The 23,839-nt window shown below is 36.4% G+C and overlaps 1 long non-coding RNA gene across 1 annotated transcript in view; it reads right to left on the reverse strand.

The window, feature by feature from the left end:
* Positions 1–21,138, reverse strand: part of LOC123514535 — a 153,238-nt gene extending 132,100 nt beyond the window's left edge. The window contains exon 1 of the long non-coding RNA XR_006677630.1: positions 20,951–21,138. This is a non-coding gene — a long non-coding RNA (uncharacterized LOC123514535). The remainder of the gene's footprint in view (positions 1–20,950) is intronic.
* Positions 21,139–23,839: the final 2,701 nt, after the last annotated feature.

Below are 23,839 nucleotides of genomic sequence, written 5' to 3' on the forward strand. Positions count from 1 at the left end.
GACACATCACTGCAATGTCCACCGTCTAAGAAATAAGCAACATGGATGTTGGGTATTGATCGTTGTAAAAGGGCAGAATATACATGCAAAATTATGAGATAGTCACCGAGATATATAAGATCATCGTGATCAGAAAGAAAAACATATTTATGGAAGGCATGCAGCTGAGCATGGCTCTGGTCAGCAGATAAAGGACATCACACATTGAGGAAACTTTGTTACCTATCACACAAAAAAATAACAAATTAGCTTAGCTTTTCTCTGAGTCTGATCTGATGATACTGCTATCACTACTATTACTACTACAAATACTACTACTCCTACTACTATTACTACTACTATTACTACTACTACTACAACTACTATAACTACTACTACTACTACTACTACTACTACTACTACTACTACTACTACTACTACTACTACTACTACTGCTGCTGCTGCTGTTGTTGGTGCTACTGCTACTGCTGTTACTGTTACTGCTGCTGCTACTGTCGGCACATTCAGCACCAAATTTTCAACATACATACCTTTTCTAATCTTTATTATTCTAAACACTGTAATATCTTATTTGTGTCAGTTATGTATTTTCACCACAATATTGATAATTATACATAATAATTAACTGCCAGTAAATCATAACCTCTATTTACATGCTGGATACAAAAAAAGGCAAAAGATTTTTTCAGGTGATGGTGTGCAATTTTTTTTTCTTTTTTTCATCAAAGCCTAAAACGGCGAATATTTTCCCTACACACCAAAAGCTTCGTCAACATCTTTTGAGGACGACTGAAAGGTTTCTGGCTTGGCAATCTCAGACACCCTTTTTGGTCTCTCTCTCTCTCTCTCTCTCTCTCTCTCTCTCTCTCTCTCTCTCTCTCTCTCTCTCTCTCTCTCTCTCTGCTGTAGCCCATGTCCTCCTTTCTTGGTTTGTTTTGCAGCTGTCATTAGCTTGGACATATCGCTTGAAGTCGGTCTATCTTTTCTCTTTCTTAATTTTACTTTATCCCAGTCATATTTTACAATAAAAAATGTAATAGATTTCGCAACTATTTTGTACTTGTTCATACTTGCATTCTCTATATAGCTTAAAATGAGACTGACTATCAACTAATCTATTTTGCTTCCACATGCTTATAATTTGAAAGAAGAATGAAAAGGGGAAAGAACTTCTTGCTTGCTAATTCAAGACTTCTTTTTTCATGTAAGCCTTGCAATTTGACAAATGTGTGTGTGTGTGTGTGTGTGTGTGTGTGTGTGTGTGTGTGCTAATGACCTTTTATTATCACTTCGAAATATACTAAATGAATTTCCTTCAATTCTCCGAAACCATTTATCATAGTTATGTAACGAGAAGTAAATAATATATTTCCCGTGCGATGCGATTACCTGTCATCTTTTGCCTGAAATATGAACAAAGCCACAGCTGTTGAACATAACATATTTCTCCAAAACCAACACAACGCTGCTCTCAGAACGAGTACAAGCCACCATGAGTAGATAAGCAGCGAAAGGTTCCATACACAAGAAAATCCTAAAACAAATATTTTCAGCGACCTGCTTTTATAAGTCATATCCTACCTATTTCTTTATCTATATTTATATCATTATTTTTTTTATTTTACTTTTTTTTCTTATATATTCTTTTGTTGGCATAACATCAGTGACAGTATGAACTTCAGCTGAGTAAAAATGTTTCTTGTTGTGTATGAAACTAATATATGTTCTTCAGACACACGTAGAGAGCTTTTAATAGCAAATATTTCATTACGATCAATACGACACCGTACATATTAATTTGTCCTGTTTAATAATCTTAAGTTCATATAATATTTTTTATAAGTTTTACGTTGTAATACATTAAATTAAATAACATATATTTCCAAAAATATCCAATTAAAAATGAGGGAATGAATAATAGTACACAATGAAGTTAATGATACTCCACACTATTTTGCTCATACATACATATATATATATATATATATATATATATATATATATATATATATATATATATATATATATTTTTTTTTTTTTTTTTCTCTAGACGTCTTTCGGTCTTGATCAGACCATCTTATATATATATATATATATATATATATATATATATATATATATATATATATATATATATATATATATATATATATATATATATATATATATATATATATATATATATATATATATATATATATATATATATATATATATATATATATATATATATATATATATATATATATATATATATATATATATATATATATATATATATATATATATATATATATATATATATATATATATATATATATATATATATATATATATATATATATATATATATATATATATATATATATATATAAAATGTCATGTGACCTAATTAGTTATCTTATTACTGCAAGTGTTTCTTGTTCTATCATATTTTCTCCTTGTGTCTGTTCACTTTTCCTTCTTATGTATTCTCTTCATATCCTCCTCAATCACTTCTTGTCATCCCCGCCACCATCTAATACTCCTCTTCCCCTTCTTCAACCCCAACCTTTCTTTACCGTCGTCATCTTCTTTCTCCGTCTGCCGCCCACCACTTCCCCTTACTCCAGTTGGAGGAGCTGCTGCTCCTCCACATGACCATTACGATCCCATAAATGGTACTCCTTTTCTTGTATCCTTTATCCTCACCCGGTCCTTCAGTCATTAGAAGAGATAAAGAGAGCACGTACACAAACACCATACTATCAAGGAAACCACGAAGAGAGCCAGAACTAAAGACTACAGCACGAATAATGAGAGAGAGAGAGAGAGAGAGAGAGAGAGAGAGAGAGAGAGAGAGAGAGAGAGAGAGAGAGAGAGAGAGAGAGAGAGAGAGAGAGAGACCGACCCTCATGAACTACAATACCCTAAAAACAAGCAACAAAAATTCAATCCACTGTTCTGAAAAAAACAACAATTAGCAAACCCCGCGAGGCCGTTCATACACCTGCACCCACTGCGTCAAAAGCACAAAAAAAGGCGCCATGCTACATAAAAAAACGCACGAATGGTAAGCTACTTTTCCCTAAGGAGCAGAAATGATACCTAAAAATGCATCTGAACAACACACAAAACAGGGAGAAATGGGACGAGGAAGAGGAAGAAGAGGAGGAGCAGGAGGTGGAGGAGGAAGGTGTGGGAGGAGGAGGAGGAGCAAGAGGATGAGGAAGGTGTGGGAGGAGGAGTAGTAAGACCAGGAACATGTGCAGCAACAGGAACAACAGCAGGAGAGGGGAGTCATGCAGAACAGCAGAACAGCAGAGCAGCACTACTAGACTCACCCCCACCGTCCGTCACGCCGCCGCCCCAGCTAATGTTTTATTTATCCCCGGTCACCCTTCCCCCCACCAGCCCTCCTTCCCCGCCAAAGCAGCAGCAGCAGCAGCAGCAGCACTAATGAGGTCCCACGTCCTGCCTCACCCACTCCCTGCCTCTTATTCTCCGCCACCACAAACACCTCCCGACCACAACTACCTCACCACACAACACAGCACAACACAACATATCTCTATCCACATCCACCAGTGTAATATAATGGTGTCTGTGTGTGTGTGTGTGTGTGTGTGTGTGTGTGTGTGTGTGTGTGTGTGTGTGTGTGTGTGTGTGTTTGTAGTAGGTAGATATGCTGGTGGTAGGAAAGTGAGTGTAATAAAAATAGAATTTAGGGTTTTAATACATCTGGCGTGAAAAGGAGGCATAAAAAAAATAATTTGATCGAAAGTTGGTCAGGAAAGTTAAAAACAATTTAGGTTTAAAAGAATCCTTCAATAATATCGAATACCTGATACTTTCCTAATCAGTAATTTTGTCAACATTACTTTCTTTAGCTTGGCAGCAGATCATTCGGTTCTTTTTTTCTTTAGGGTTCTTTAATAGAAATATAAAGCAGAAAATTTATAGTATAAAGGTAGCTATAGAAAAGAGATGATAGATGAAGAGGAGACGAACTAAGACGATAAGGGCAATAACATAAAACAGGCGAAATGTAAGCTAACCAAAGCCAGAATAAAGAGAAAAAGTAAAGTAACGAAATATATATATCAAGAAAACGCAAAAAATTCTTTAAGAAAAAAGCAAATATTGAAACATCAACATGAAGAGGAAATATACCATTATCAGAAAACTAACTGTAAGACATGTATAAGAACGCCTTGTAAAAATATACCGACGAGCAAGAAATCCTCAATTGTCCTTTTTTCATTTCCACAAAGCTGATATATATATATATATATATATATATATATATATATATATATATATATATATATATATATAGAGATGTATCGGATATCCGCATCCGCATTCGCATCCGCGGAACATCCGCATATTCTTTCACATCCGCATCCGCATCCGCATCCGCAGTTGTGATAAACTGAACATCCGCATCCGCATCCGCATCCGCATTTGTGATGTAATATACATCCGCATCCGCATCCGCATCCGCATTCAACAGAGGATGTGTGGATGCGGATGTGTGTTGTGTATTGCACAACCTATATATTATAGAGTAATATACTCGTAATATAGAGTATAGACACGCAGTTACAGATACAGACCAGCAGAGTACTGCCTGCTGCTTACAGACTTAGAGTTCAGACAGAGGTTAGAAATGTGTAGTAAATTTAGTGATGTGCGTCTAATGAATTAATTATCTAGTAAAACTAAAGCAAATAATATCACGGATTCATTTCCTTTCAAACTTACACAACGTAATGTGTCTAGAATTTAGGGGAAGGTCAGGAGGAGGGGGCGAATTTTACTTAGTGACTATGAAGTACAAACATAGTAAATAAACTGCAAACTGTGAATGGTGGAATGTTAGATACTTAGTAACACAGATGAGTGAGTCACTGTGTGTGTGTGTGTGTGTTTGTGTGTGTGTGAGGAGGATGAAGAGGGAGATAGAGAGGAGGCTTATCACCCTTGCTTGTCACTCTCACCCCGATGCCTTACTGCTGGAGAGAGAGAGAGAGAGAGAGAGAGAGAGAGAGAGAGAGAGAGAGAGAGAGAGAGATTGTAATGTGTTTCGTGTGGATGAGTAATGTCGTACATTGCAGTCTTATACCGTATTCCCACTTCACATGGTAGAATTCAGTGCTTCTTCTTTAAATACTTTTAATGCAAATGCAAATGCAAATGCATCCTGGTAACACACAAAATGTGTGGCTGAAACTCGTCATAAAACTTTATTGTAACAAAAATTACTTCCACTTTACTTCCACTAGTATACTCTGCAACTACTTTCCTGTGTCTGTATTTACGTCTTCCTATGATTTACATACTTTCAAAGAGAGAAGTATCAACTATTAAGACACCATTCGAACTCATTTGGCAGTATTTTGGTTCTCCCACCTTGTTTTTATTTGTTACTTCTCCTGTCTGCATGGTCTGACGTTGAAACAGGCTTTTTTTTCGGGAGGGGGGAGGGTGCTCCTCTTGGTGAGAACGTTTGACGTAAAAAACATCCGCATCCGCATCCGCATCCGCGAGGATGTCATATTTTGATATCCGCATCCGCATTTGCATCCGCATTTTAGTAGAGACTGACATCCGCATCCGCATTTGCATCCGCAAAATGACATCGCATATACATCCGCATCCGCGGATGTCTGAAATTCGACATCCGATACATCTCTAATATATATATATATATATATATTTTAAGATATCTGTCCCTGTCTTTTGGCTAACTCTATCAGATCTAAAAGGGAGTTGGCAACTAAGTGGGTCTTTTTTATTTTTTGTTGCCCTTGGCCGGCTTTCATCTTTTTCATAAATAAATAAGTAAACGGATGAATAAATAAATAAATAAATAAATAAATAAATAAATATGTGCCTCTTTTCCAAAAGTTACATAGAAAGTAGCAATATATCGGAAGTTACTTTGGGTACTCTTCCATATAATCTTCTCTTTCATGATTGCTTGATGGCCAATTCAGTCTAGTAATCTGCACTGGTACACACAGATCCACATCATATCACCGACCTATCATATGGCTACCTATCTCTTCTCTAACATTACCAAAAGAAAAGCTTGACGTTATTCGCAAGGTTAAGTTTAGTACTGTGACTTCCTGATCACTTAATGCCTCTTATAATAGCATACCATTCTAGCATTATTTACATTGAATTTGCTGTTTCATGCCAGGGTTTAAGGATGATATCGCCACTGATGCTACCACTTCTTTACCTCCAAATGAATGCCTGATATTTCGTCTAATATTTCAATACTCCAATAAGTGTCAATGGTATATCAGCATTTACCACGTAATTATCTCCTCTTAGCATTATGATCGAAGATATCGCCATTAGTACCAACAACTCCAGGTATCGTTTAACTTCTTTATGTTCCTTGTGACGATACTAACCTAAGCATACATAAACATTTCTCTACTGGGAATATCTTAGCTATAATTTTTTTTTTTCCCACTGATAGACAATTTTTTTTCTCATTAATAACCGCAACGTTTTAAGAAGCATTTTTGTACTAAATTCTTGTAAAATTTCTGCAGCATAGAAAACTAATCCAACTTTGCTTTCTTTATTGACCATCCTGAATCTTCATGCAAACTATTTTGAGAGACCTATGCGAACGACAATAAGAGTGAAGGGGTTAATCACCACTTTTCCTTTTCCGCCGGATCTCTATCAGTCTCTACAAATGTCTGTTTGAACTGTGACAAGCAACTAAAGTAGACAAAATATTTAGAAAGAAAATAGACACATATAGATGAAAAATCAATTCACTCTAACATTATTTAAAATTTTCCTTATATCCACAGAGTCACACACACAAGAGAAAACGGCGCCAGTCTGAAGGAAGGTTTCATAATTCTCCAGACAACAAAGAACTATTACACAGGCAAGCAGCATAAGGAACCAACATGATTCTCACCATTGCCCACCACATCGAGGACCAAGGCAGCACGACGCACACACTACAGTTGGTTGGCGATGATGAGGAGGATGATGACCACGACCACGACCATGATGCTGATAATGATGATGACAAGATGATGATGAAGAGACAGAGGATGATGACACAAGGTTCGTAAAAGGACCTATCAACGATCTAATCCAGTGTTTGAGATACTGCACCGATCGTTTTGTAAAGGCAATGAACATGACTTCAAGTGTTTTTATTACATAATTGTTACTAACTGTATTTGCCAACTTATTGTTGTTGTTGTTACTATTATTATTATTATTATTATTATTATTATTATTATTATTATTATCATTATTAATATTATTATTATTATTATTACTATTATTATTATTATTATCATTATTATCATATTCATCATCAATCCTCCTCATCATCATAAACTATTATATATATATATATATATATATATATATATATATATATATATATATATATATATATATATTATTATTATTATTATTATTATCATTATTAATATTATTATTATTATTATTACTATTATTATTATTATTATCATTATTATCATATTCATCATCAATCCTCCTCATCATCATAAACTATTATATATATATATATATATATATATATATATATATATATATATATATATATATATATATATATATATATTACCTATTGATATCAGTGATATGTATATTTATTTAACTGTTACATGTGACGTAACAAGGGCTATGATACAACAAATATTTTCAAGATCAGTAAGTAGGTAAAAAAATATATATAATAATAATTACCGGTTAAAAAGGAAAAGAAAAAAAAAGATAAGAAGGAATTGCTTCTCAAATAGAGTTGTAGATGAATGGAATATATTCAGTAACAAGGTTGATAGTATTGACTCATTAGTAACCTTCAATCTAAAACACTAGACAAATCTATGGTTGTGGATGACAGGTGGAAATAGGTTGGCATGTTCCATACAAGGACTGTCACGTGCAGACCTAATGGCGTCTCACAATTTTCCTTACTTGTTATTTTTTTCATGATCCTACGGTACTCTACTAGAGCAATGAAACTACACGAAGGATGGAGTAATTAGAAGTCCTAAAACACAGGGCTCGAAATCCTAAATAGAAATAATAAACTAGCAAAGAATATATATAAACTAAAGACCCATAAAGTATACTCCTTAAGATTTAAAAATTTTCTTTTAATTATCTAACCACACATATATTTCGCGGTCATTAAGTTAACATAAGTATTTATACTATCATAATGATAAAAATCTGGAATCTCTTACGTTTCAACTATACTAGTGTCTTAAACGATGCTTTATATTTGTGTATTCACCGGTTTCAAAATCGACTTTTTCCTCAAAAATCATTTGTAATATATTTTGTTTGTTAAATTCATATTATTGAAATGAATGTCATATATTTCTGAGTTTACAATCATCTTGAGAGATAGTTTCTTATATATCAATCTTTTTATTAAATTTAGACAATGAATCTTTCAATGTCAAAGTTACACATGTTAAAGTGCAACGATTTGAATACTAAAGAAAAAAAAACATATATATATATATATATATATATATATATATATATATATATATATATATATATATATATATACAACTTGACATCTCGTTCTCCTATTTTAAATTTGTGTTGTATGTACATATAAATGCATAAGCAAATATCACATATACATCACAACAAAGCAGGACAAGATGATGAAATTTTAAATTCCAAAAAATGCAGGCTGAAAGCTACAAAAGCAACAATAAAAGCTCACTTATTTGTTGCTAAAAAAGGTGAAAAAAAGTAACTGTAAAAAGTAAATGAAAAAGCAGAGTTTCTCGTAAAAACAACTCTCTCTCTCTCTCTCTCTCTCTCTCTCTCTCTCTCTCTCTCTCTCTCTCTCTCTCTCATTATCCATTTAGAGGTCTTGCGTATTCCTTGTTCCATCAATGCTGCAGTGAGGGAGGGAAGGGGAGGAGAGGGCAGAGTGGCAGGCAGTGACGGGGAGGGGGAGGGGAGGCGAGGATACGTTACGCACCCTGTACATGTCTGGGACGTGATGAATAAGAATGAAAAGGGACAAGACTAACTGTTTGTTGCAAGGTAGCTTTTCCCTCACCTCCTTTCCTCCCTCCCTCTCTCTCTCTCTCTCTCTCTCTCTCTCTCTCTCTCTCTCTCTCTCTCTCTCTCTCTCTCTCTCTTTCAAATGGCGATTTTCACAGAATGATATAAACTGACATTACAACAAAATATCATCATAAAATATGTTCTTTGTTCTTTATGATTTTCTTATGACAGATTTTTTGTTGTTATATTTTTCATTTCTTTCTTTTCTTTTTCATTCAATCTATTTGTTTAGTTTTATTTCATTCATTATTTCATTCACTTATTTTTATTGCTGAGACACAACATTAAAAAGAAGTAATGTATTTCCAATCCAATCTCTTTTTCTTACCTTAAACAACTCCAGCCATCCATCACTAACTAACATTCGTCTGCACTAACATCTTTCAGTTCAAATAAAACGAAGCTAATCTCACCTAACCTGTCTTCAATCTAAAGTACCTAATGCAACAACTCCAAACAAACAGATGACAGTGAGCCATCTTTGCTACTTTGTTTACCAGGGTACGCAAAAGACAGGTGAAGTAGACGGAGGCTAAGTAGATCCAAAGATGTTAAGGAGGGTTGGGACGAAAGAACATGGAGAGAAAAAAATAAGTAGTATGAGGAGGAGGATAAGAGGGAATGGGTGAAGGTGGGAGGGTGGTGGGGGCGGCGTGGGGAAAGGGGTAAAGTAGATGGGGGTGAGGTCAGGTGTGACAGCAGTGAAGCAGCGAGGGGAAGGGTTTTAATTCGAGCGGTGTCTGCAGGTAGACGCGGGGATGAAGGCACGGGGCGAGAAAATGAAGTGAAAGTGGAGAGTGTCAGTCAAGGTGGCAGGCGAGAGGCGAGGAACAATGGCTCTTAGCGGAGTGTGGGAGGCGCTGCTGTTTGTTATTGTGTTGGGTGGAGGGTGACGAGGAGGAGGAAGGAGGAGGAGGAGGAGGAGGAGGAGGAGGAGGAGGAGGAGGAGGAGGAGGAGGAGGAGGAGGAGGAGGAGGAGGAGGAGGAGAGAAGAGGGGGAGTTGAGGAGGAGAAACACAAATACAAATGAAGAAAAAGGAAGAAACACAACTGCACCAGACCTTTCAGGCTTTATGAGACTGACTGTTTGTGATGAAGCACAGTATTATAATATAAACGTAACGTAAAGAAGGAAGGGAAAAAACAAAAGAATAGAAAAAAAAAAGGAGGATGAAAACAGGCGAAGGACACACGTAAGGCCATTGTTTGTTAGTAGAGAAAAGATGAAACTAAGGGAAAAATTAAAGAAGAAAAATAAAATGAATACATGTAATACAAGACTTAAATTAACATAAACTATAACATAGCTGGAACAAATATAAATAATAGATAGAAACAACAGAAATGACCAAAAAAAATGACGATATTTTTAATGAAGGCGTGAATGATGAAGAAGGGAAGAACACAAAGCAATATAAAAGGAAAAAAGACAAAAATAATCCTACAAGGCCTAGCTAGGCTATCTTTGTAACTATGTTTCCAGGAGGGAGGAGGAGGAGGAGGAGGTGAGGAGATAAAGAAGAAGAACAAGAAAGGAAGGAGGAAGAGGAAGAGGAGGAAGAGGAAGAGGAGGAGGAGAAGGAGGAAGGAGGAGGAGGAGGAGGAAAAGGAGGAGGAAGAATTTCATCTAAATAATATAAGATTTAACTTTCCTATTTAATTTTTCTTCCTTACTCGAAACAACTGACTGACTGACTGGTGGACTGGCTGCCTGCCTGTCTGCCTGCCTGCCTGCCTGCCTGCCTGCCTACCTGCCTGCCTGCCTGCCTGCCTGCCTGCCTGCCTGCCTGACTGACTGACTGACTGAATGAATGAATGAATAAATGAATGATCAATTAACTTACTGACTGATTCACAAACTTAATCACTCACTCGATAACGGATTAACTGACTGCCAGGCTGGTTAGATGACTGACTAAGTGGTAAACTGACTTTTGGACAAACCAACAAACTAACGAAATGCCTCACTGAAATCAAGCATATATATCCCAACAACTGCCCAGAATTAAAGACAACTTGACTTGAATAAACACACCAAGGCCACACGCAAGAGCCGTGCATAAAAGTCTTTGGACATCGCGCGCCACGTTTGATTATCTCCCGTAGACTTGTACACTAGCTCGCAAACCCCAAGCTACTACATAAACGAAGGTCTCTGTCACTACTATATGGTGACTCTCTCTTCTTATTTTTCCACTTTAAATTGAAATGAAGTGATAATGTGCTAAATACTGTTAAAAGAGGCAATATAGGGCCTAAATATATGCTGCTGTCCAATGATGTTTACCCATCCTCTTCTTACTATTTATTCTACTGTGTTTTCCTTTCGACTTTTCTCATGCTTCTCTCCTCCTACTACATAACATCAACAGCATGAAGGGAAGCAATAATAAAACTAGTAGTAGTAGTAGTAGTAGTAGTAGTAGTAGTAGTAGTAGTAGTAGTAGGAGTAGTAATGATAATGATGATATAATAATAATAGTAAAAATAATAATAACAATAATGATAATAATAATAATAATAATAATAATAATAATAATAATAATAATAATGACAATAATAATAACGATATCTTTTATAACAACAACAATAACAACAATGACAGAAAAGCAAAAATGAAAATAATAATAAAATAATAAGAATAACTATAATATTATTAATAATAATAATAATAATAATAATAATAATAATAATAATAATAATAATAATAATAAAATAATGATAAAAATAATAACTTATAATGATAAAAAACAATTATAATAATCGCATAGCAAAAAAAATTACAAAATAACAAAGCAACTAACGCCTTCAATGTAAAGAAAACATGATTAAAAAAAGCATGTGAAAATAATAATGATAATAAATGTTATCACCATTATCATTATTATCATCGTTATTACTATGAGGTAAATAATAACACGAGGAGTGAAAAGTAGACAAAAAAAAAGATAATGAAACGGATAGGGCAGAAACAACAAGTAAACAAAATGAATACACGTTTACGATGATGGTGATGATGATGATGATGATGATGATGACGGTGATGATGACGATGATGAAAAAAATATGATAACGATGATGAAAGAGATGATGGTACTGGAGGATGGTCGCAGAGATGAAAAATGTGTGTGCGTGGTGAAAGTGAAAAATGTGTGTGTGGTGGTGATGAAAAATGTGTGCCTGTGCGTGTGTGCGTGTGCGTGAGTGTGTGGAGGGGAGCCAGGCCGACTAGAGCCGAGGTGGAAGGGGGTCGTGAGTGGAAGGGGAGAGAGCAAGAGAGAGAGCTAGGAAGTGGAGAGGGGATGAGGGAAGATATGAGGCCCATGCAGGTGGTCGGGGGAGAACGTGAGGGGCACGATGAGTGTGTGAGAGAGAGAGAGAGAGAGAGAGAGAGAGAGAGAGAGAGAGAGAGAGAGAGAGAGAGAGAGAGAGAGAGAGAGAGAGAGAGAGAGAGAGAGAAGGAGGGAGGGAGGGAGGGAGGGCAGCACTGGGCACATAGACGCTGGAAAGAGGAGGGAACGAGGGGGTGAGAGAATCACTACTGGTAAAGGAGGGTGAAGTGATACAGGGAGGGAAGGCAAGAGAAGGGAACAGGAGGGAAGGGATGGGAAGGGAGAGAAGGGAAAGGGTATACGTGAGGCTGGAGGGACCAGGAGAGAGAAAAAATGGCGTCGTACGAGGTGTCAGGATAGGAGAAGCTTAGGAGGGCATTAGGGAGGAAGGAGGGAGAGTAGGAGGGAGGGTGAAGGAGGATGAGGATGAGGATGAGAGAGAGAGAGAGAGAGAGAGAGAGAGAGAGAGAGAGAGAGAGAGAGAGAGAGAGAGAGAGAAGGGAATGCGGGAGGAAAGAAGGGAGGTAGCAGGAAGGAGGGAAATTGTGGACGGGAAACCTGGCGGACAGGATAAAGTAGAGAGAGAGAGAGAGAGAGAGAGAGAGAGAGAGAGAGAGAGAGAGAGAGAGAGAGAGAGAGAGAGAGAGAGAGAGAGAGAGAGAGGAGGTAGGAGAAGGAAGGAGGCAAGGAATGAGGCAATATATGCGATCGGGGGACGGAAGGGGATTTTGAGGAGATGGAAGAAGAGGGGCTGAGGAGGTCGACGAAGGAGAGAGGATGGAGAGAGCCTGTTGGAAGGAGGAGTAAAGGAGCAAAGACGAGAGATAAAGACGAGGAAAGATGTATGAGCAGGAGGGAAGGAACAGCAGTAAGGAGCCATAACGTGCTTATCAAGAAGAAAAATGTTGAAAAAATGTTATGAAATTAGAAAATTAACTAAGCGAGACGAGATGGGGGAGATTATACTGAAAAAGAGAAGGAGGAGGAGGAGGAGGAGGAGGAAGAGAAGGAAGAGGAGAAGGAGGAGGAGGAAGAAGAGGAGGAGAAGAAGGAAGGAGGAGGAAGCTTGACATTCACGGGAGACCTTGATATGCGATATGTATAAAAAATGAATAAAGATTAGATTGAAAAAATAGTAAGGTGCAAACATCACCAAAGGAGAACATTTTTAATAACAACACATAACCCCAACAACACAGCAGCATCCTATCATCACAAACACCTGAAGGGAGCCGCACTGACACCACAACAGTACCACACCGCCTCGCCTCACCTCACCACCACACATCATCACAACCACCAAAATGAAGCCCGGAGTAACACTATAGCAACATTACACTACCTCGCCAGTGCTCACCTTCACCAAAATTCCTTATCATTACCATAATTACCTTGGGATCATTTGATTGGCTACCAGTTTGTCTTCTTACTTTTTATCAATTTTTGTTTATTCATTGATCTTATTCATATGGTTGATTTAGTTTTATCTATTATATGTATTTTGTTTGGTGTTTATTACTTAATTCAGTATATTTCCTTATATTATTTTGACTATATTTTACTTAAATGATCTATTCATTTATATTATATCTATTTTTTTCTTTCTTTAACTTTTCGTTTACTGTGGAGAGAAAGTACCTAACTCTACCGATTATTTTTTTTCATTTTCAATGAGTGCTATTATTATCAGATGCACCAAACAAAAAATAAAAATACAAAAATAAACAATAATAATATAAATAGTAATGATATTCATAATAAAAAAAATAATACTTTATAATAACATGAACAGCAACAGCAGATAGTACTGAACACACATGAGGATACAACATAACTAACTCCAAGTACCTTTTCATACCCTATCCTATCCAACACCTCCGCATAACCCGCCCTCAGAAAACATTAAACTTGCAGCATCTTGCATCGCGCACCCCTCTGCCCTGGCCGCGGCTCCTCACGGTGGAACACGTGGCTGCTCCTACTTTACTGCTCCTCCTAATACGGCTCCACGTGATACCGTTTTCTGCACCCTTGTCGTTCGCCTCCTACTGTGCTTGGGGGTTGATTAAGTAGCAGTGGAACAACATGAGGCGCTACGGAGACAATGCCGAGGTTCTTTGTCGCTTCATAAGGCACGGTACCAAAGTTATTGAAGTAAGTGCTGTCTGTTACTATAAATCTCTGAACAAAGCAAGTTGTGTACGCAATGCTGAATACATATGTGTAACACCAATATCACATAAACCTCCCATAGCCACAATAACTCACTGGCAGATTTGTATTGTCCCAAGTTTGTCTGCAGTTTTAAGGACCCTGGTTGTTAGAAATTAGTGTATAACTAGGTAAATGAATAACAAGAAATGAAATAAAATAACAGTGATGATAATAATAATAATAATAATAATAATAATAATAATAATAATAACAATAATAATAATAATGATAATAATAATAATAAAATAATAATAACAATCCTAACCCATCAGCATGACAGTAACAAAGAATTAATAAAAGAATAAATGGAAATAAATGATAGAAGAAATAAAAGAAAAAATATAAAGTAACAGCTTATTTTGTTTTTGGGGTGACGTTTGGTGCTGAACAGAGCTGTAACAATAGACGATAATGGTAAATGGTAATGGTAAACTGCATTATACGTATTTCAGAAAAAGTAGAACACACACTCATCACTGGGGCCGAATCGAAAGTGAAAAAAAAAAAAAAAAAAAAAAATATATATATATATATATATATATATATATATATATATATATATATATATATATATATATATCGTCTAAGCACGCAATGAGGGACAAAAGCAAGGCAATAGTCATCACAGGAGCAAGCGGACACGATGTATGCACCAGAAACACTGACTTCATTAAGCAAAACTTCATTGAGAAATTATGATGTTTTTTCTCTATTATTTACATTATTTTATTGATCCATTTAGTTATTGATTTTATCATGGTAGGTTATATTAACTTTTTTCTTACTTTATTCATCTATTTAATTATATATATTCAATACCTATACTTTGCGAGGGGAAGAGCATATTTGATTACCCGGTCAAGGTTTGCTGTACCCTTTCCATCCAATCAAGGTTGTGGTAACAATGAATTTTATCATTATCCGACTGTTTGATCATTAGGAAAAAAAAAATAGCATTTGAAAGAATGGCAAAAATTAAGTCTTGCATAAAAAATAGTGCACGAAAATTAATTGAATACCCATATATCATCATAGGCGTCTTTCTAGTCTAACATTATATAATTTATACTATTTTGATGTCCTGATATTCCTTACTTATGCATATATATATATATATATATATATATATATATATATATATATATATATATATATATATATATATATATATATATAGGTATACCAGCACATGAAAATAGTACGAAGTATATCGAGTTAGACTAAAACGTTGCTTAAGATGAAATTTATTATATGATATTTTCTTGCATGTTTTATTTTTTTCTTTTAGTTTCTTTTCTCTATATTTAATATTTCCTTGCATTTTTCCTCTCGAACTAAACTAGAGAAAATGTGGTTAATTGACGCCGATAATCAAGCGTCTATCTGAGAGCCAACAAAAAATAAACAGATAAAAGAGAAATCACCAAATTACTAAACAATTTGCTGCAAAGGAGGCCCAGCAGTGCGGCAGGAACATGGCCAGGCTGGGGGAAGGCCACAGCGAGGTTGGCAAAACTTCATCACTTTTCTAGCAGTAAGAATTTTAAAAGCTGTTTTATCTTCAATTCATATCCGTAAATAAATATCTGCTGTTTTATTATGCGCGCTTACTGATATATGAATATGAAGATTAATTTTCTACACGAATACAAAAATGGAATTTCAGAAAATATACGGGAAAATATGAAAAATCAAAAAACATGCCACAATAAATCTTATGCGGTCTGGTACAGTATCAAGACAAAATCCAAGAAACGATACCATTAAGAATATATAACAAGTATCTTGGCGGTCCAACATGGTGATCTGAAACGTTATTTTCTGCAGTGCTTCAACCTCTAAGGAATTTCTATGATTCTAAAAGATGGAAGATTCCAAAATGGAATGTTGCCAGGGATTTACATAATCTTCAAGTAAAGGTTTATAAAGACAGCGGCTGCATAATATATCAGTTCTTTATATTGAAGATATTAATATAGAGAACTGTGCTTGAGAAAAAGTAATAAATGTGAAAAAAAAAAAAAAAATATATATATATATATATATATATATATATATATATATATATATATATATATATATATATATATATATATATATATATATATATATATATATATATATATATATATATATAATACATGTGAAGAAAGGATTAAAAAAAAAATTGGACGAAACTTTATAATGCCTGAAGGAAAAGTGTGTGACCACAATGGTTTAGTGCATCTGACAGAATCAAATTTTAAAAAAGGAAAACTTGTATTGACAAACATGAAAATCTAGACCCACGTTTTCGTGACCCAATAAATATCTACATATTCAAAATTAATCCTCTCCTAGAGTTATTTGCCAATTATAATTTTTTGTCTTCATGAAAAGAGAAAAATATAATGCAAAGAACTGTGGTGGAAAAATAGTAATATGTTATAGATAAATAAAATGTCTGAGGAAAGCGAAAAAAATATTATATATATATATATATATATATATATATATATATATATATATATATATATATATATATATATATATATATATATATATATATATATATATATATATATATATATATATATATATATATATATATATATATATATATATATACTTACTGAAAATTTTACCAAAAATATATAATATCTGAAAGCAGAATGGACCAAAAATTTGTTTTGTATGTCACCAATTCTTTCTCAAGTTTCAGAATTTTTTCCCGAAATGATCAGTTCAGCATGAATCATGACCGTAAAAGCGCAGTATCTAAATTCCTCCTCCATGAAAAAAAATTTGATATGTTTCCCAGGTCCTCTGCCAAGGAGCATTAATGTAGGCATGCTAATGGGGTTTGTGGTACACTTGGACACATTACGTGTTTGTCAATAGCGACGACAGCAACAGAAACCTTCGTTAATCTTAAGTAAATGTTACTGTTATTATTGTTATCATAGTAAGTAGTAGTAGTAGTAGTAGTAGCAGTAGTAGTAGTAGTAGTAGTAGTAGTAGTAGTAGTGGTGGTAGTAGTAGTAGTAGTAGTAGTAGTAGTAGTAGTAGTAGTAGTAGTAGTAGTAGTAAGAGTAGTAAAAGATGTGATGGTGGTGGTGGTGGTGGTAGTAGTAGGAGTAGAAGTAGAAGTAGTAGTAGTAGTAGTAGTAGTAGTAGTAGTAGCAGCAGTGGTGGTGGTGGTGGTGGTGGTGGTGGTGGTGGTGGTGATGGTGGTGGTCGTGGTGGTGGCAGGTGGTAGTAAGTGCAGGTAATGGTTGTGGTGGTGATGTTCGTGGTGGTGATGGCGGTGGTGAGCAGCAGCAGTTATTATTATTATTATTATTATTAGCAGTAGTGGTAGTGGCAGCAGCAGTGGTAGTAGCAGCAGCAGCAGTGGTAGCAGCAGCAGTGGTGGCAGTGGTGGTGGTGGTGGTGGTGGTGCATGGTAGCAGCAGCAGTAATGGCAGCAGCAGCAGTTGTAATGGTGCAGCAATGGCAGCAGCACTGGTAGCAGCAGCAGTAGCAGTAGTGGCAGCAGCAGGTTGTTGTGGTTGTGGCAACGACGATGGCAACAACAGCACCAGCAGCACCGGTGGTGGCAGAGATGGTGACGGTGGTGGTGGTGAGCAATAGCAGCAGTAATGGTAGCAGCAGCAGCACCAGCAGCACCAGCAGCAGCAGCAGCAGCAGCAGCAGCAGCAGCAATGGTGGTAGTGCAGCAACAGCAGCAACAGCAGCAATAGCAGCAGCAGCAGCAGCAGTGGTGGTGGTGGTGGTGGTGCTGGTGCAGGTGGCAGCAGCAGCAGCAGCAGCACCAGCAGCAGCAGCAGCAGTAGCAGCAGCAGCAGCAGCAGCAGCAGCAGCAGCAGTGCAGCTGGCAGTGGTGGTGGTGGTGGTGGCAGTGGTGTTGGCAGCAGCAGTGGCAGCAGCAGCAGTGCCAGCAGTGAACCGGAGCAGTAGCAGTAGCAGCAGTAGTAGCAGTAGCAGCAGTAGCAGTAGTAGCAGCAGCAGCAGGTAGTAGTAGTAGTAGTAGTAGTTGTAATAGTTGAAGCAGTAGTAGCAGTGAGCAGTAGCAGCAGTAGTAGTAGTAATAGTAGCAAGAGTAATAATAGTAGTAAGAATACTAAGAGTAGTAGTAGTAGTAGTAGTAGTAGTAGTAGTAGTAGTAGTAGTATAAGTAGTAGAAGTAGAAGCAGTAGAAGCAGAAGTAGTAGTAGTAGTAGTAGCAAGAGTAATAATAGTAGTAAGAATACTAAGAGTAATAGTAGTAGTAGTAGTAGTAGTAGTAGTAGTAGTAGTAGTACTAGTAGTAGCAGTAGTAGTAGCATCATGCTCATTCCCATCACCCCTATTCTATCATCATCAACATTGTCTTTCAATTTTCTAATAATCAACACAAAATGTTCATTGGTTTTGACATTTCGAACTACTAGCTGTCATGATATGTTTCAAAAGTTTGGCAATACTCTCAATTTAGATAAGATACAATTATCAACTAAATAATTACTAGTCACCATAGTCTATGTTCATCTCGAAGTCACGCTCATTGACTCCTCCTCCTCCCTTTAGGCGAGGCAACTGATAAGTGCACTCAATTTTCAGAATGTTCCCAGTTTTTATTCAATATATTTATTTACTTATTTTCACATCATTTGCCCGTCCCTAACCTAAATTCTTCACGTCAGCTTAGCTTATAATGACTACAGTACGACAAGGGAATATTTGTATATGATAATTTTCTTAGAGAGAGGAGAGGAGAGAGAGAGAGAGAGAGAGAGAGAGAGAGAGAGAGAGAGAGAGAGAGAGTTATAGAAATTTGTTGTTAGTAGAAAATAATAAAATAACAATGATAATTACCTAAACATTAATCACAAAGATGCTGGATGAACAAAGTCATGAGTCAAAGTCAATAGATCAGGGAAATATGTTAATGGATGAACGCGTTTACAGAAATATATGTATTAAAAATAAATATAAAAATACGGCAAAAAAATATCTGTCTTGTAGAGATGTAATGAAGGAGACGGCATATTTAACTAAAGCAGCATACTTCACCACCATCTTAAACACCGTCCCACATACCCCATGATAATACAACCACGTAAACTATGAAGCAGAAAAAAAAAGTTCAAATAAATCATTAAAATTTGTCATACCTCATCATCTTTTATTCTACCTTGATTTTTTTTTCAACTCAGGAAAGAGAGAGAGAGAGAGAGAGAGAGAGAGAGAGAGAGAGAGAGAGAGAGAGAGAGAGAGAGAGAGAGGAAACTTGGTATTATAGATGATAATGATGTAACTACGTAATGAGTAGCTTTTCTCGTCTACCAGGGAATGCATAGCAGCGGTCAGGTGGAGAGAAAGAAAAGGGAGGCATGGCAGGTGACGTATACACCGGTGTTAAGATTAATGTTACCCTTATACCACAAAAAAACTTCCTTTACAATAACATTATCACAGAAAAAATCATTTGCTGCGACAGAAACAGATGCGTAAACTTTCATCTCGAAAAAGAGAGGAACTGATGGGAAAAAATATCAAGTAATAAGGAAAACATTGCGAGTTACATTAAATTGTTTCAAAATTTAATAAGGAAGAAATAAATTGTTACCGCACCACCTGCCATCCCGCACTGCCAACCTATTCCCCCTTCCACACACACACACACAATCTTCTCCACACTTCTCCCCTAACCTCCCTCCCCTTACGCGATCTCCCTCTCTACACACAGTCCCTCGCACACCCACACACCCACTCACACATACACGACCTGCCTTGCTCCCCCCACCCACCCCTCCACCCACCCCTGGCGCACTCACCCGCGCAGTGCCCGGCAACCTGACAGTCGTTACGTAGTTACAAAAAGAATTCATAAAATAAAAAAAATACCACATCACCACATACGATCTTTCTTGAAATAGACGAACGAAGGTGACAAATAAAACAAAATCAGTGAACAGCACAAATTACAAAGAAGGCGTAGGAAGAAAAACAATGATTATAATTATCTAACAAGGTACCTTCTCTTTTCAGGCGAGTCCATCACTAGACAAAGCGGGGGAGGAAAGAAGGCTCGGCAAATTTCATAAGGGTAAACGATCAATATACAGTACAAACACAAGTGACATAAATATTTCTTAACCTAAAAGCAATACGGTGAGTAATAAACACTCGCACATCACATAAGAAAGACGAGGGGATAAAACTGATTCCCGCAAGGCTGGCAGCTACATACCACAGCCTACAAATCTCAAGTAATCAGGTTCATCACAGCCCGCTATACTTATCCTGACCTTTCCCACAACACCTGCAACACTTGTACTTACCACGGGCACGACTACAGCTTGTGGGAACCTTGGATGATGCCATTAATTGAGAGTGAAAGCACCGCACTCGCGAAAACATAACACAGAGAGTTTTGTTCACTTGTCACTTGTTAATTGATAAGACTCGTGGTGGGCCTTTGTTATTGCAATAGGAATGTAAGACATGACGCAATAACATAGAAAAATAAAATGAAATTATTATTAATATTTAACCATTTTGTGTTTTATATTATAGGTGTAGATTATCAATATATAACTTGGTAACATTTTAGGCTCAACTGCTAGCAGGTGACATCACTTCAGGTAAGAGAGAGAGAGAGAGAGAGAGAGAGAGAGAGAGAGAGAGAGAGAGAGAGAGAGAGAGAGAGAGAGACCATATGCATGTGATTATATTGTAAGTAGTGTTTTGTGGATTCCCGTCAGAGGTCTTATTTGAGAGTAATGTTTTGTCTCGTTGAAGGAGGTATCTGGCATCACTGGGCTGGTTGTTTACTGCTTCCCTATAGCTGACATACTTGTAATAACTGCATGTCTCTTACAATTCAATAAAAGGTATTCTAGAAACCTTTTCCATCCCACACACGATAACCCAGGCATTCAGTACGATAAGAAGGCTACAGGGATAGGCCTAAAATGTCTACTTAGTGCCCTCTTTTGCCAACCTCTTTCCGTGATAATGTTTTAATAATGGCGTAGATAGAAAATATTGATTTGTGGGGAAATAAAAGAAGTAAGAAAATAAAGTAGGATACCAGTGTTACTTACAGCGCACTTACACAGTTTAAAGATAGATTACTTAGTGAATATTCCGTAAATTCACGACATCACTGACGCGTGTTGTCTAGACAAGGGGAATAGCAGACGACTTCTATTCATGGTTTATCAGGCTCATTAGTCCCTTAAGTACCATGACGCGTTTCCATATACTTTCTGCTTAATATTTGGAGATTTTATACAGCTTCACAAACACATGTGTAGGATTAAAATGAGAAGACTGTGACCATTAATCTTCCAACCTCCATACACCCTTCCTAATGCCAATAAATAATAATGATCTAGTTGTTCACAAATCTTAAGGTAAATATGTCTGGCAGTATTGAAGGCGTTAATGTGATGGTACTTCAAAGGTACGGAGAAGGGAATGAAGTGGTATATGTAATGATGTCTTTTCATGGTTAAATTGTCACAGAATTTGACGAGAAAACACCTCCTTTTTACTATAAGTTAATTCATAGGTTGACTAGCATCGTCGTGCTAATAAAACTTCACACACACACACACACACACACACACACACACAGAGAGAGAGAGAGAGAGAGAGAGAGAGAGAGAGAGAGAGAGAGAGAGAGAGAGATTTATAACAACAATAAGAAAGTAAGAGCAGTAGGGAAAAATAGTTGAAAAAAATGTGTAAAAGAAAAAAATGGAAAAAGACGGTAGAAGGAAAAGGTAAAGCTGGGATCGCGTCTATATGAAAACCGATGATGAAAGGCGGACGGAAAATTTGATAAAGGTACTAACAAAGGAACGTGAGAGAGAGAGAGAGAGAGAGAGAGAGAGAGAGAGAGAGAGAGAGAGAGAGGTAGCCTAGTCCCCTAAATGTCCTGCTTTACGAATAATCAATACTGCTTTGCGTTCATTAACACCTCATTTGCTTCAGGGATGTTAGCAGAGTAATGGTAATGATAATGATGATTACAATGCGTGCATGACAGTACTGCAGGAGGAACACTGCACAAATGAATATGTAATAAGTCTGCCATGATTATAAAATTTGCTATTATGTTTAAAGCAAAAAAAAAAAAAAAAAAAAAACACACACACGATCATACTTGAATGGAGGAAAAATAAACACTAAGATTCTCCAGAGAATAAGAAAGGCAAAGATTTTTTCATGTAAGTAAGGAAAACTGTCTAATGGCAATATAAAACGAAAAAAATAAAAGACCTACGTACTTAATCGCCAGTTCCCTTGCAGATTCGAGAGAATTAACCAATAAAAAGGGATACATGTATTGAGACTTCCCTCTTAAATGAAGTTAAGTCATAGAAAGTTAGAAATACAGAACTAGGTAGGGAGTTCCAGAGTTTACCAGAGAAACCTAAGAATGATTGAGAGTACTGATTAACTCTTGCATTAAAGAGTTGAACATAGTAGGGGCGAGAGACCGCAAAATGGGGGGGAGGTATGCAGTTAGTAGGATAAGTAGAGCAGATAGCATGGAAATAGTAGTAGAAGATAGCAAGTAATGCACATTCCGGTAGTGTGAAAGAGGCTGAAGACAGTCAGTTAGAGGAGAGGAGTTGATAAGATGAAAAAGCTTTTGATTCCCTCCTATCTTATAAATGGGTAGATGAGGCCCTTGTAGGGAGTGAGCAGTTTGGATTGAGAAAAACTGGAGACGCCCCAGAACACTTGACTTCATAGAAGCTGCTTTGGTAAGAGATGAGATGTGAAGTTTCCATTTTAGAGTGTAAGTAAAGGACAGACCGAGGATATTCAGTGTAGAAGAGCGGGATAATTAGTCTCCCTAGGAATATATAAAATGAATCAAGTCATCATTCATAAGCAGTGATCCTTGAAGTGAAAGTCAGGAGAAAAACTATGATGACTACAATGACAACAACAACATCAAACAAAAGTCATAAAGACCAAACTATAATTCCACATATCATTTGGATGTGGGATTGTAAATACGTATATCTATGTATTGTAAATACATAGATAATGCTGAATGATAACAACGAAAATAAACTTCAGCAATTAAAGAAAAGGAGAAATTGGAGGAAAATGATAATGAAGATGATATGGAGGAGGAGAAGGAGGAGGAGGAGGAGGAGGAGGAGGAGGAGGAGGAGGAGGAGGAGGAGGAAGAGGAGGAAGAAGAA

The sequence above is a fragment of the Portunus trituberculatus genome, chromosome 38 (assembly GCF_017591435.1).
Source record: "Portunus trituberculatus isolate SZX2019 chromosome 38, ASM1759143v1, whole genome shotgun sequence".
Lineage (NCBI taxonomy): Eukaryota > Metazoa > Arthropoda > Malacostraca > Decapoda > Portunidae > Portunus > Portunus trituberculatus.